The 13,417-nt window shown below is 31.5% G+C and overlaps 1 protein-coding gene and 1 pseudogene across 13 annotated transcripts in view; one reads left to right on the forward strand and one right to left on the reverse strand.

The window, feature by feature from the left end:
- Positions 1–13,417, forward strand: part of ADGRL2 (adhesion G protein-coupled receptor L2) — a 219,603-nt gene that overhangs the window by 36,002 nt on the left and 170,184 nt on the right. The gene's annotated exons all lie outside the window — the stretch shown is intronic.
- On the reverse strand, positions 3,066–3,247 carry LOC131405047 (U4 spliceosomal RNA; annotated as a pseudogene).

A 13,417-nucleotide genomic window follows, 5' to 3' on the forward strand; every position in this document is an offset into this window, starting at 1 on the left:
CACTTTGTGATGTTACTAAAATGGGAAAGAAAGGCTTATAATTAGTCTATAAAACAATAGAAATCTTATGATAAAAGGACACTCATTTTTATACCTAGGAAACTTGATTTTTAATACACTTGCTAAATTACCAGGAAAAAAATCGGTGGAGGGTTTTGAATATTAAAAACTCAACATGAACTTTGTTAATGCAACTTACACTGCAAGTGTAAGTTTGAAAAAGGTTTCTAAGTAATACACAAATTTTTTATGGATTGTACTTAAATAGAGATAATTCTGATTGAATATTGATTGTTTTGTCTCAAAATTTTTGTATTTTATCAAACATGGTAAATCGAGAATTCAGCTTAAAGTTGGTTTATTTTTCTTAATATTTATAGCTCATTTGCTAATGCTTTCTTACATTTGCGGAGAGCTAGGTTGTTTGAATTTCTTTTAGCAACTCAATATCCGTGAATGAAGAAACAAGTGAGAACAAGTACTTCGGTCATTTGGGTCATTATGGAGAGCAGATAATTCAAGGGAGAAAAACTTTTTTATCTTCAATTTATGGGGGAGTATTGGTTTTATTTATTGAGCTTAAGATTTCCTAAAACCTAGTTTTAAGATGAAAATGAATCTCAGGGAAGGTTTTGGAGATTGGTAAGCTCATTTTTTTTTTTATAGTTTTACCTTTGATAGTTGATTGATTCTGCATGTGAATTGATGTCCTTACATTGGAGGAGGGCTTTTTTACTAATGTTCAGGACCCCTTGTTTTTATTTTAATAGTAAAAATTAACTTTCCAATAAACAATTTTGGAGGGAAAAATATCATTAATTGCCTAACATTTTTGATCTTCAGTTTAATAGGATGATAACTTTTTTCAGATTAAGATGACGTTTTTTTAGTGGCATTCAAATTGTATATCATTACCCTGAAGTCAATTTATGATACTTTATTTATCTGATCCCTTCAGTTGTCTAAGAAGTACTTTCAAGGTAAAAAAGCTCACAGTGATGTAATTGCTATTATTGCACTTAAGTTGCTGTTAACTAGTCTGCTTTGAATGCAGAGTGCTTTAAAGAAAACACATTATCCTTTAGAGCTATTAGTGGTAATCTAAAAATTGTCTTGAAAACATTGCTCTTCATTTTATATGATGGTGAGCCTGAATTCAGCAAATCTCTAAAGGTGTAAAATGCAGTGAAAAGAAGATTTTTCAACATTTAGATGACAAAATTGGACTACTTAGAGAAAAATTAATGTGTTGTAGAAGCACTTCAGCTGCCATTTTCAATCACTGTGGGTTACTCTGTTGGCAGAGTAACAGAAAACGAATGTAGAAATGCAGATTGCTCTGGGAGCAGGTAGTTGGGGAAATCAGAATATTGAATCATGTGGGGTAGAATAAACCAATTACTTCAGGTTTTGACGTGAGAATTCCCAATAAATATAATTTTTTCCAGGCTTTTGACTCTCTGCTTTATTAATAGAGTGACATCAAAGCAGACAACAAAACTTCCAAATCTTAAAAAAAACTAATATATGGATCTCACATGGAATACTACAAGTCTTAATTTAAGACAAGCAGTTGGAGTTTTTATTGCTGCAGTTTTCACAATCAGCAGAAACGTTAACACCAAGCTTCTGGGCATTTCCTTTCTCAAAATTAGCAAGAGGAGAGCTTTTAAACCAAGGTTTACTTAGGGTTAGATCTTTATTTGATCATTATTGAAGCTTTCTGTGCTTTATTAAAAACTTTAAAATAATTTTAATGTCTTAAGTAATATAGGAATATGTGAGCTAAGATTGAGATGTTGGGTAGGTCAGGAGGTAACTAGAAATCTGTATACCATAGTAATAAAACGTTATGGCTCTATTTGCTATCAAAATAGTTATTTGACCTAACTTTTGTGCATAAATATTCAAATGACACTTGGTTTATTGACAGGTGTAGTAGGAGATGAAGAGAGCATTACAATTATTCTAAGGTGTGTGCTGAACACACTTGTACTCACCTGAGTGAAGTCGGCTTTCATTTTAATAAGAATCCGTACCATTTGCCCAATTGCTGATATTTAAGAGCACAGGTTAACTGTGTCTAGATTAGGAATGACATACAGTTTTGGAAATTTGAAAAATTTAGTGTCATATAGGATTGCTGTTTTTACAAAAAGTGTCTTCCACAGCTGTACACTTTACCTCTTGATGGTCACTGGATCTGATTTTGAGTTTAGAAGGAGAGGTAATCTGTCTGCTTTTCTGCAGAAGAGGTTCATGTAATATTAAAGTGGAATTATTTTCAAGCTAGTAAATTTTAGAAATAAAATGCATAATTATAAGAAAATTCATCAAATTACTTGCAAAAATGCCTCCCTAAAAAACTTCGAAAATTGATGATTTTGATCAAGTGTTAAAAATAGCAACTTCAGCTGCTAGACCTGAAAAGGACTTGAATTCCTGTTTATGTTTTGGTCGTATCAGTTCCTACGGTAGTTTGTTTAAAGGTTAGTTCACATTACCTAAATAGATAACTGTTTTGTAACTATTTTCAAGAAAGATTAAAACGTTTTTATTTTAAAGATAGATTAAAATCTTAGCTTAAGTTAACTTCTCTCTTACATAACACTAATTAGTCTATAGCCCCACCTAAATATTCGTCTCTTCAAATAATTCTTGATTGAAGGTTGAAAGGTTGAAAAGTATTTAATCACCCAGATTACTGTAATTAGACTTGATGTTATCAGAAAAATTGAGACTGTTCTCTGAAATCTTTTCACTACCCAAGATTGGTCAAGTAGTGATTATAATTTTTTTAATGCTCTAAGAAAAAGGTTAAGGAAATGGGTTAACGTAGAGATGTTAATTATTGGAATTAGAGAATTAGAATCCTAGAATAGTGATGTTTTTCTTGACCTAGTGTGATCACTTTTAAAGGAATAAGTATAACTAGGGTCTGTAATTCCTAAATTTTATTCAGGACTTAAATGTGGTATTTTGAGTTTAACATATAGGTTTTGTTAAATATATGTTATAAACTATGAAAATCTCTTAATGCTATTTTGATGTAAGTAGGTCTTTTTATTTAAGTGGCTCATTGTGTCATAAGAAAAGGTCCTAATCAACCGAAAATACTTAAAAAATCTTTTTAGGTCATTTATCTGATGGACTAAGTGTGGGCAATAATTTGCAGACACTTTTCAATTAGCAATAATTGCGCCACGCATAAACCTCATTGGCTACGATACTGCCACTGCGCAAAGCTTGCAGATACTTTTCAATATATTCTTATCTAACAATTTTTGAAAAGTTATTTCTTAAGAAAAAGAACTCCCATGTTTTGCAAATAAAAATTATCTAAAAAAGGTAGATCGAATGAAGGAACCAAGTGCTTAACACCTGCAAGTAAAGTGCAGCTTACAGCAAAATGCTGCTGATTGCTTTGGAAGCACAGAGCAAGTTTAAATACAATTTGTTTAATTACAACAAAAATGCAGTTTTATGAAGTAATATAGTTTGTCTTCGTAGAGGATTTTATGCATTGTGTGGTAGTAAGTAAAATCCCATCACAGTTGTATAAATTTGTTCAATTACCAGAACGGCTAAAAGAAAAAAAATCAATTTACGTTGAAAAGCAGCAGAAATTAGATTACCTTGGTTAGTAGGAACTTGCCAGCAGTGTCTAAATTGCTTAATAATATCAAAAGTTACCATGTTTCACAGTGTAAGGATATTGGCGCCTGTTTTAATATGCATACATCTTGTTTACTTGGCGACTTTGGTTATGTGAACATTTTTTTCTCTTTGCTTTCCATTTTTGTTTTTTTATGGAAGCTATTACATGACGTTCAAGAAACTATTTCTACTTGCGTATTCTCATTTGTTCTAGAGATTTGTTTTTTAGTAGTTGCTTTTCTAGATTTCTAGAATTTGTAATCAGTTGACATTTTGGATCAGTGTAGTGAAAGAATTTTATGACTCAGGAGCAACCTAGTGCATCAGTAGGATAGCTAGGTTATCATCAGCAATGGAAACACGTATTAGAAATGTTTGCTCCTGACTCTGGAATTATTCGGAACTCTGAATCTTAAATTCTTGTTGCAAAAAAGTAGCATGGGATTCTTTGTAGCAGAGGGCTGGGCACCTGTGTTATGATCACCTTGATTCATTCTGGCACCCAGATTTACCAAGTGCAAGAGCGGCCACAACTGCTCACAGCCACCGGGCTGTTTTTAGGTCATGAAGTCAACCTCCTGGAATTTCTGGGGAAACCAGTTGAAAAGGGAGGACAAATGTCACTTTAAATAGAGATGTTTAAATCAGATTTCTGCCTGAGGGTAAAAGTTAGGTCTGTTTTAGCCCGGATGTAATGTCTCCCTCTACAGAGCACAGCATTAATCACTACCTGACAGGAAAACGTATGCTGAGCAAAACGGGCCCCTGTTGGTCTTGTCATTGATTTTTCCAATCTGTGAGAAGTGCATTATAAACATTAAAATTCACACACAGGGATTACACCTTAATCTCTGAATTCCAGTATTGAAATTAGTTGCCTTAAAAGAAGCCTACTTAAAGCTATAAAATCTTTGAGAGACTTTTTTTGAAGGATAAATTCAATACTTTAATAAAAATAGAAATATAAGATTAAAAAGCAGGTAGGTTAAGCAAAAGTTAACTTCCTGAAATAATCACCAAATCTTAATTCTATTTTAAGATGCATTTAAGTAACTTTGAAAATGTTTTTTATCTGCTAGTGGAAAAAAGAAACAGATAAAAATGAGCTATTAGTTCTTGGCCATGAGAGCTGGGAGAAGTTTAAAAGATGGTTAACTTTAGATTTAGATCAATTCAAACATATTTTGTTAGAACAAAACCAGATACAACCCTATATCTTTTTCTGGATGAATAAATAAAATCTTTAGCCATTGTAGTAGCGAAGAAGAATGCAACATGAGGTTCCTAATAAAAGAAAAAGGGTTTAGTTTTGCTCTTTCAGTTATTAGATAATACTCTTATTTCCTTTCTTGATCAGACATATATACACATGTACATACATAAGCATGCAATTTATATTCTGTTCCTTTGTATATATCGATATTTATTGCCAGCTGTTGGCTAAAGACTAGTGTAAATGCAAGTTATTTAAAATGTAAGGTATGTATGATTAGGAAATCTGTTTTTAAACTGATTTTGAAAATACTATGACATTTAATCTCTGTTTTGTTCTCAAAGGTATTTCTTGCCTTTGGACCATGAAATGCTTGTACTATCCACACTTTGCATCATTTTGTAGGTATTTTTACATTCATCGCCACCTCAAACAGATTATTGCTCTGGATTTAGATGACAGAATAATCTAACCCCAATTACTGTCAAAAATGGTGCTTGGCTGCTGGGGGTGGGCTAGGTGACCTTGCCTTTGACTAATGTTTTCTCTTGTAGAGGACAGTAAATAGTGTCTGTCTGTAGAGAGAGCAAAAGAGAGTTCTCTCTCTCTCTGTTTTGTTTAAAAAGTGAGTTCTAATTTTAATCATTTAGTCTTAAAATTAAATACTATGAAACCAGTTCACCATATGATGGGTGAGTCATTATAAGATTTTAGATAAGGTCTTTAGTTGATATATTTTTGTTTTTTGGAGATTATATTTACTTAATCAGTTCTCAGCTACAATATACATGAAAAAATCATATTGAAAATGATTTTCCTTGTGTCATTACTTTAAAGTAAAGTATTTCTATTTGGAATTGTTATTTCTTTATTCCACTGGTACCTTCCACATGGAAATTTTATTCCTCTACGATGAATGCCTACCATTTTGTACTGTTTATTACCGTGGTTATTGATTAGGAATTACAGAACACGTTTTTTGTATAGCATTTTCTCCACTCATCTTTGTGTTCTTAATCTCAAGATGCTTATGGTGTGTTTTAATTCTTAAAACTCCTGGATTTCGTGTGGTTAACATCCAGGACAGTTTGAGAAACATTAATTTTGGTAATGTTGTAAGCTTATGCACTTGTATCCCTTTGTATGTATTTTCATAGAATTTGACAATGGCTTAATGTATTAAATGAAGAATTGATGCATTTTTAGTATCTTGTTTTTCATTTTAAAAAAGATATTCTGAAACACGTAATTCTGAAACACTGCATTTTGCTTCATATGCATCAGCAAATAAAAATTATGCTAAAATTATGATGTCCTAGACATTTTTTTTTACTAAGGCCTTTTAAGTATTTTTTTGTCTTTTTCAAAGTTCAGTTTGTCGTGAGAGAGAGAACATTTGGATGTTAGATGCTTCCTCTGGATAGCTCTATAGAGGAATAATGGGGACGTTTCCCCCCTTGGTTTTTTTCTGTTGCAAATCTGTGATACCCATAGCCTTGATGAAAGCCACTTTTCGTATTGTCATTGGTTTTAAACTAGCTCTACAGCCTGAATATTTAAAAATATAAGTGAAACAAGGTTTCTTTCTTTTAAACAAAAAACTCACTAAAAACGCTGCTTATTATAAGTTGCCTTTCCCTTAAACCTTACTTGGTGTAAGTGGAAAAAAGAAATATAACTGATATCTCTGTATGATATTTCTGTATGTTTTAGCATGAAAGTTAGCATATCTTTTATAATTTTCATTTGTTTAATAAGGATCTTAGTTTTTTAAAAATCACTTTTTATCAGCCTGTCAGTTCATTTATAGGTAAGTCAAATTGAATTTGCCTCAAATTTGCAGTCACTGCTTATGTTATAAAGGTAGTGTATGCCTGTTGGAGGGGGGAAATCTTAAGGAGAGGGGCATCAAACAATTTTTCGGCAACACCTTGTCTGCAAGACTTTCAGACGGTTCTTCCTTTGCTTTTTTTTTTGCTCTCTTGGCGGAGATGCACCTCATCTCTGTATACCTGGGGAAAGGGATATGGTGAAAGAGGAGAATGTGTAAACAGAAATCTAAAACAGATTCTGAAAACAATATTATGGAGGGGTAAAGAGCATTTTGCAAACCAAATCAGTTTTTCTTTTTTGTGTTGAATGAATGAAAATAGATATATTTTTTCATAAGTAAATACTCTCCAGGTTTAAGTTTTAGAATTACTCTAAATAAGAAGGAAATGTAGTTGTTACTGCATCCATTTAAAATTGATCTTTTATCTTTCACTATAAATCAGTCCTAAGCTGCCACCTGTGATTGTTTACTTTGCGGTCAGTAGATGCTTCAGATAAAGAGATTGGGCCGCTCTGTCTCGGGTGGTCCGTCGTTTCAGGCTGGTGCTGGGTAAGCAGCGATGTAATGTTTTCTTTTCCTTGAAAACACACCCTTTGTGAGAGTAGCTCTTGGGTGACTTTGTGGCAAGTTTGTGTATCCTACCTGTTCAGGCTGCATTCTTAACCAAGATGAAGGACAAGAATAATCATGTTGAACCACAAATTTTCAGGAGCAGTTATTTTAATCAGATAATTAGTAAGGAGGAGGGAACAATGCTAGATAATAGTATTTTTATACAATGATGACCTGCGTCTTTACGCAGCCAACTGCCTACATGTTTCACATATTTTGCTAACCCTTGTTATTACCTGCAGAGGGAGCTTGTATATGAGATAAAATAATCAAGGCAGTATAAATTGATAATTTCTCTTTTGAAATTATATTTTATTAACATAGTTTTTATTTTTGCTTGAGAAAAATTGTTCTAAGGAAAGGAAAGCATTTTGGGATTAGTCAAATTATAGTGAAATTTAATATACTAAATGCCAGGTATTGATTGTTTCCTGTATTCACAGATTACAAATATGCTTTTTGCTTTTTTCTTAATTAGTAAAAACAACTTGAAAGATAATGAAGATAATGAATCAGATTCATTTTGAGATTTCATTTTTTTTTTATGATTGACTCAAACTCTGGGAGGGTGACTGAAGAATTGTCTCTTGTTTAAATATCCAGTGATTGTTGAGATCCGAATTTTTTAGATAATTTTCCAGATTATGTAAAATATTATAAAACGATCACTAAACAGTATGTAGTAAATTACATTCCTCTATGTTTAATTATTAGATCAAATTAGATGAGTTGCATATGCTCTTTTCTAAAAACAAAAATGATCACCTTGGATGAATGACTTTTACTTGCAATAATGGACCGATCAGTGCAGTGATTCTTAAACAGGGAAACTACCAGTAAGGATGTACTACTATTAAATGGTTTAGTAAACTGCTGACAAACTTGGTAAAAAATGAATGCAGGCAAGATAGACAGTGTTTGATTAAAACCTGAATTCTGTTTATGAACCCTGTCTCAACTAAACTTCTAAGAAATTATAAGCCAGACACTCAAATACTTGAGAGTTTTGTGAGCAGGTATTTTGGTAATCAGAGTGAAAAGCCTTTAGGAGCATTCGGATCTTTATAGTGAGCAAAATTTTTCACATTACCTGCATATATATTTTTAATTGTGTCAGGAATTTTAAGGATAGGATATTACATTAAATTCTAAAAAAAGAATCTTAATTTTTAGTGTTACATTTTGGTATAGTAACGTAATTTCAGAACTTGCTTGTTGGAAAAAAAAATAGTTAGCCACTTATGCTTCCTTGAAAAGAGATGTAATAATTCATTTTTTTCCCTTAGTTTGCCAAGGAATGATAAGACAAATGAAAATACTTATTTTGTATTTTAAGAGGCTTTGTTTCTCAATGAAATTCATTGTTATGGAGTTATCATTGTATTAGCTAATCTTTACTAATGTGGAAAGTCAAATTGTTACTGTACACAGAATGACCCTCTACGTAAAGCAAGGGTCGATAAAGAGATTTATAGTACTGGCGTGGGCTTTTGTATAAGTATTACCCTCTCAGCATGATCATGGATTATCTTAACAAGTCTATGCTACAGTTATGCAGAGCATGTTCATATCAGGGTAAGAATATTAGCAACAGCAATTACACTTCAATAGGATTACTATGGTATGTTTTACAGAAGTATACAAATGCTCCTTTTCCATAGAATTATTGATAGGCATTCTGTGCTGCCAACTTTATTCATTGTCTTCAATAATACGATAAAAAGAGATTTCTTATCATAGTTGGTGCTAAATATGATAGGCACCGGATAATGGAATCCGATATTACAGTTCATTACCCTTTTCCCTCAAATACCACACCTCCCTTCACAGTGAGGTAAGGGTTACTAGAGAAATCATTCCAGGGAAATTGTTACGTGAGGAGCAGGAACTGTCACGGAGTGCATAACTCCTGTGAGGTTATTGGAAGGCACAGCTAGGGTAAGTTCTACTTGTTTTGTCTCAAATTTGAAGGTAGACTACTGAGTGGTTTTTAAAATAGTGAAATTTGAAATCACTGCAAAGAAAATGTGTTACTGAAAAGTTAATTATTGTTGTCAAAGTATTATTTTATTATGTTGGGCATATTTGTGACAAGGAAGTTAACTGGCACCTACTTCTCAGTTTAAAATAACCCTGACATTCTTTGTAAATTATCAAAGAAATTTTTATTAAATATTCTTGAATAATAAAAAGTATGAATTATGATATGGAATCCTCTGCTCATTTGTATATATGTGAAGAGTAACTGTATGTATTGTTCTTGCATCTGAGTGTTTTTTTTTTTTTAAATTATATTATGAGTGGAATGTAATATAAAGACTAATTCTTCAGATAAGGTAATATGTGTTATGAATATAGATTTAAAATGATTTTTTTATATACATTTTATAAAAATGGAAGTTCCTATTAAAAAAAAAGACGATACGTTTTACATTCTTTGAACCAAGAGTCAAATATTCTAACGTTAACGTTTTAAATGGAAGTTAACAAAACATGTAATAAACCCTAAACAATATTTATTCAAACATTTATGTGTACCTCTATGGAGAGTCTGGAATGCAGAACTATGAATCTGCATGCTTTAATAACTGTATTGGAAAAAAATAAAAAATATATTTTAAATTGCCTTATTACCAGGATTTAAAAACTAATGTTTTTATTTTAATTATAAAGATAGATAAACGATATTAGTTCTTTTTGCTTTTTGTATGTTTCAAGGGCATACCCTTTTCTCTGTTTGATAGATTTCTTCAAATTGAAATCCAACAAAGGTTTAAAAAGACTACTTTTTATTATGTACACTTTATGTAGTACAATTTTGTGGCATTCAGATGATATTGCTAATTCAAAGCTCCACTGAAGAGTGAAAATGTTAAAAGCCTAAAATAGCAAATTACTGTTCATTTTAAAAAAGAATATAAGGTATTACAAATTTTCTCCAGTAATTTAAGCATAATTGTATTACCTTTATATAAAAATACATACAACCCCTAAGGAAATACGTGAAATTCAAAATAAAGATACCGATGCTTTCTACTCACAGATAATTTTGTCTCTTATATTTGTATGGTTTCCATATTTCAGTATAAATATGATTAGTAAAACTTCCTTTTTTGAGATTTATATTTAAGAAGGAAAAGGAAACCCATTTAATCATTGACTTTTTATGTAATGGTTTAAAAAAATTAGTTTATATTTAATGCTCTTTAAATCAGATTATGAATTCAAAAGGCATTTTTGTTTTGACCACATATAAGTCAAGGCAGAAAGGTAATTGTTATTACTCATATCAGAGGCCCTAAATAAAAAGTTAGGTTACGTTCAAGGAAAGGGCTTAGACCAGCATTTAACTGTTTGTCAGAGCATCATAACAAATGCTTTGTTATCTCTTGGTAGTAATTAATGGCCGACAATAGCTATTGGCTAATGCAAAATAATTACCTGTACCTTTGAAAGTATTTGAATTATACTTTAAGAAAATCTTTGTTTTAGCTTTTTGCTACGTGGGATTCAGGTCACAGCTGCAACACGTTCCGATATTTAAGAATACATTCTAAAAGTGCTTGTCTGTCTTTGTGATCATTATAGAAATTTAGGGTTGATTAGTGCTTATAAAATATTAAGTAGAGTTATAGTGACATAGAATTATAATGACCTTGATAGTCAAGCATAACATTTATAGTTTGCCTATTTTAATAATGTAGTCACTGTCCCACACCTTCAATGTGTTTTTATTTTTTACTAATTTTCTTGTATTCTGTTACTAATATATTAAGAAGTATATAAATTCTCCCAACATTTCAGCTTGGAAACCTATAATTGGTTTCATTAAATGAGAATAGATAAACAATTATTATTCAGTTAATGATATTATTACATGATTAAAAAATCCGGGAACAAATCTTAAGTATCTTAGAATTCACATTTCCTAGAGTTGCATTTTTCAAAAACATTTAGAACTGATTTTTAACAGTTTAAGTATCTTAAAAAAATTAGAGAATAAGAATTAGAGCTCTTTAGAACAATAGTAAATTGAATAGCCTTTAGTACAACCATTGCTTAAGGATTTTAATATTGAGAATCTTATAGATTACATGCACTCATAGCCTCATTTTCTATATTGCCTGTTAATTCTGTGACAATCAAGAGGAGCACATCAAGAAGGTTGCAATTAAATCACCACAATGTTAACTTTTAATTGAACATATAGCTTCAATTTTTTAGCTTTCTTTATTAAAATTGATTTTTGCCTGTTTATAAAGAATAAGTCATCAAAAACTCCTCTGTATGAAACTGATGATATCATGATTTTTGCACTGTTCTGAAGAGCACCTTTTCAGTATTTTCTATATTGTTGTAATATTTTTGATATTTCCTTTGATAGAATGTTTTCTTCAGATGTTGTTTTAATTTGATGGTATTTATTTCTGAATTGATGGCTGAGGGCCTTATTTCCCTTAAAAAAAGTCACACATTTTTTTCATTTGACTTGCAAAGTAAGCTGCTCTTAGACTTCCTGAAAAGAGCTAAGATATAAATCTAGTGATTAGTATCAGTGCGTGGAATAGGTTTTTCATTTAATGTGGAATCATAGGGTAGTAGTCATCGGAGTGTTTCCATATGACTTAATATATATTAAGCCCTCCATAATTAAAAAGATATTTGCCATACCTTCATGGTTGCCATTATTTAACTCTTGTAAAAGATTCTTTTAATGTTTGGTCTGATAATCGATCATTCATTACAACATAGGAGTGATCTTTTGTACTTGACTACTTTATTCAACCTACAAAATAAAAACTTTATTCCGTGTACTTTTTCTCAAAGAAAATATAGGAGTTTTTCATTGAGGCATCTTAAGTGACAGTCTGAGGAATGTATATATACTGCGATCCTATAATTAAATTTATGCAATGAGAAAAATAATTTTAAAAGACAAAAATGCTGGCTTGCATATAGAAAGGATTTGTATGGACAACCACAGAGCACAGACAATGGATGCCTTTGATTGACCTGCCATCCTGCTTTGTTGTATTTAGATTTGTTTCAACCAAAATATAAGGCAAATACATGGATCAGTTCTTGTCCAAGATTTAGTATTGTCTTGATCTCATTTTTTAGCTGAAAATTAGGCTCAGTCTGTTATCTAAACTTATAAATTATTGCATTATGTGTAAGACTTAAGTGTCTATTGATTTTTTGTCCTTATCTCCTTTTCTATTAGAATCTGAGATTTAAACTTTTGTGGTAATTTTACTATTTTAATTTGTTGACATTAATTTATTGCAAAAAGAGCTTTAAAAAGAGTAAAAAATATATGCAACCCTGTATAAGGATAGGTTTTTAGATAGGGAACTATAGTATGTATCAATAATTGAAATAGTTGAAAAGTCAAACTAAAAATATTAAGAAGGATTCCAGGAAGTGGCATGTAATTTTGGCTAAATAGTCAAAATTGTCATTAAAAACTGCTTATAAACGTTAACTTTTGGACAGAATCACAGCTATACCACTCTGAATTTTTAAAGCTCCACTTATCTATTTGAACATTAATTCCTTACTTATCAAATTGACTTTTTAATGCTTAGTACTCATTAACGCTTCAATATTTTACATCATTTTAATATACAATCAAAAATTGATGAAATTTAAGTGTTTAATAGGCAGATTAAAATTTTTTGAAATCACCTATCTTGGTGATATAGAAACAGCTTTAAAGGTAGTATTTCTGTCCTTTTTTTTTTTTTTAATAATTTTATTTATTTATTTATTTTTACCCCAAAGCCCCAGTAGATAGTTGTATGTCATAGCTGCACATCCTTCTAGTTGCTGTATGTGGGATGCGGCCTCAGCATGGCTGGAGAAGCAGTGCGTCGGTGCGCGCCCGGGATCTGAACCCCCGGGCCACCAGGCAGTGGAGCGCGAGCACTTAACCGCTAAGCCACGGGGCCGGCCCTCTGTCCTTTTTTTGATGTTGTTGCAAGATTTATGATTAGATTGAAAAATATTTTAACGAACAGTTCAGTGGAAATTAGAAACTCTGTCTTTAGTAGTGAGCTTCCTTTCTGTAGACTTTGGGTTTTATTGATTCTGCACAAGCA

This window comes from Diceros bicornis, chromosome 4 (assembly GCF_020826845.1).
Source record: "Diceros bicornis minor isolate mBicDic1 chromosome 4, mDicBic1.mat.cur, whole genome shotgun sequence".
Classification (NCBI taxonomy): domain Eukaryota; kingdom Metazoa; phylum Chordata; class Mammalia; order Perissodactyla; family Rhinocerotidae; genus Diceros; species Diceros bicornis.